Source organism: Myotis davidii, unplaced genomic scaffold (assembly GCF_000327345.1).
Source record: "Myotis davidii unplaced genomic scaffold, ASM32734v1 scaffold805, whole genome shotgun sequence".
Lineage (NCBI taxonomy): Eukaryota > Metazoa > Chordata > Mammalia > Chiroptera > Vespertilionidae > Myotis > Myotis davidii.
The window spans coordinates 271,538-271,958 of NW_006296430.1; positions in this window are offsets into that span (position 1 = coordinate 271,538).

Consider the following 421-nt stretch of genomic DNA (forward strand, 5'->3'; position numbering starts at 1 on the left):
GGAACTGGTACAGTATTTCTCAACTACTTAGAGAAGTGTCAACCCGGAATCCTATACCCCAAACTGGATTATACCCCAAAATATCTTTCAGGATACAGAGAGAAATGAAGACACTTTTAAATGAAGGAAAACTAAGAGTTTGTTGCTAGTTGGCCTATCCTAAAAGAATGGCTAAAGGAAGTTTTCCAAAGAAGGAAAATATAAAAGAAAAAAAAGGCCTTCATACATCAGGAAGAACTCAGTATGCAAAACTATTAGTAAATACAATAGGCTTTCTTCCTCTTCTTGAATTTTCTAAAGTATGTTTGATGGTTAAAAGTAAAATATAACACTATCGGGAAGTGCCCTGGGCCGCCGCCTCAGTCCTGGCTGCGGCTGTGGGCCCTGCCGGTTACATAACTGGTGGCCCCACTTCCGACTC